Source organism: Octopus bimaculoides, chromosome 1 (genome assembly GCF_001194135.2).
Source record: "Octopus bimaculoides isolate UCB-OBI-ISO-001 chromosome 1, ASM119413v2, whole genome shotgun sequence".
NCBI lineage: Eukaryota > Metazoa > Mollusca > Cephalopoda > Octopoda > Octopodidae > Octopus > Octopus bimaculoides.
The window spans coordinates 160,256,992-160,258,703 of record NC_068981.1 but is presented as its reverse complement, the minus strand read 5'-3'; the positions used below and the strand labels follow the sequence as shown (position 1 = coordinate 160,258,703).

The 1,712-nt window shown below is 29.5% G+C and overlaps 2 protein-coding genes across 7 annotated transcripts in view; both read right to left on the bottom strand.

Annotated features, from left to right (window-relative positions):
* LOC106884418 (activating signal cointegrator 1 complex subunit 3) overlaps positions 1-1,712 on the bottom strand; it is a 493,492-nt gene that overhangs the window by 346,794 nt on the left and 144,986 nt on the right. The gene's annotated exons all lie outside the window — the stretch shown is intronic.
* LOC106884419 (beta-1,4-galactosyltransferase galt-1) overlaps positions 1-1,712 on the bottom strand; it is a 101,015-nt gene that overhangs the window by 59,959 nt on the left and 39,344 nt on the right. The gene's annotated exons all lie outside the window — the stretch shown is intronic.

Below are 1,712 nucleotides of genomic sequence, written 5' to 3'. Positions count from 1 at the left end.
TATATGCTTATCTATAGTTTGTAATATAGCTCTGTTTTTAATCGCTACTATTTCTTAGTCTTTGAAGATTGAAACAGTCAATACTTGAATGATTTTCATATTCCAATGAGTAAATAAGGGCATGGAAGCTGGTTTTACTTTAAGGCAGTAAAATGAAAGTCTAGAGAGAGATTAAGTAACATTATTTTCAGACTAGGAATATGAAACAAATGTGTCCAAAGTTCCAACCTTTAATAACAATTAAAAAATGTAAACAATAAAAAAAAAATTATCTATTATTAACTATTATTACATTTCAACCCTTGAGGATGATAAAATATAAATATTAGTTATTTACTGGAATTGATTCAGCTCACTATAATACCCTTCCTCAGTATTCCACAGTACTGGAATAACAATTTGTAGAACCATGAACTAAATGTCATATACCATATTTATTTATGTATAACAAAAGAAATCTAATGCAAAACAGCAGGGCCAAAACTGAGGGACAGCAATATATTCAAAAATAAAAAAGAAAAAAAAATGATTTAAATATATTACTGGTGTTATGTTGAAATCACCTCATATTTGAGAAAATACAGTTGTATTTATTCATACATCCTCATTTTCCAAAATCAACTGCTGTTAGGATCAACTGCATTTTATCCTTCTTGGTCCAGTTAAAAACCACAGGTACTGTACATGGATTTAAGTGATTTCATCCATCTCCTACATAATTTGTTATCATCATTTTCATTCATCAAGATGAATTATTTATCTTAAAGTACATATCTTCATGACACAGATTTGGGTAGAATTTTTAAGGAAGATGCAAAATCTTCTCATGGATTGCTGGTATAATCCAAAGGAGAGAAAACACTAACACATTTGATACCATATAGAATATAAAGTTAGAGATTTCATTGCCCTGTAATTAACCTGTTACAATTAAGTCTTTTGTTTAAATTATTAGAAACATAATTAAGGATCATTATTTAACAATTGCAGAGCAAAATATATAAAAATAAGAGCCTTTATTGAGTTGACAGAATTAATTAAAGAAAATAACAGGCATGATTAGAATATTCATTAGATTGCTTTAACATTTATAGGCTGTATGGAAGATTAAATGAATGATTTGTTTATTCATATCACAAGTAAAACAATGTATAAGAATTCTTTCAAAAAGCCATTATTAGTATAATACTGAACTAATAATTGTTTCTAATTTAGATACAAGGCCAGTAATATAAGGGAAAGAAGTTAGTTGATAACACTGATCCCAACACTTGATAGATGCATTTATTGAGCCTGGAAGAATGAGAGGCAAGGATGATCTTCGCAGGTTTGAGCACCGAATGTGAAGAGCTAGAATAAATACTGAATGGTATTTTTTCCTGACACACTAACAATTCTGCCAATCCTCCACTCTTAATAATCTATATATATAAAAATGAGAATGTGTGTCTGTCTGTCTGTCTGTCTGTGTGAATCCCTAAAACTCGAGAACTACGCAACCAATTTCATTCAAATTTTACACATGCCTTACTTATGGTTCCAGTTGTGTTTTAGTCAAAAAAATTATTAACTTCTTGCAGAGTTCGAGCACACGGCAACATAATATCTCCTCCACTATTTAAGTATTACGTGTCAAAAGTGAAACAAAAACACTCATGTCAAATACTTTCACTTTAAAAATGAAACTATTCCACTAACTGAAACAATCACAT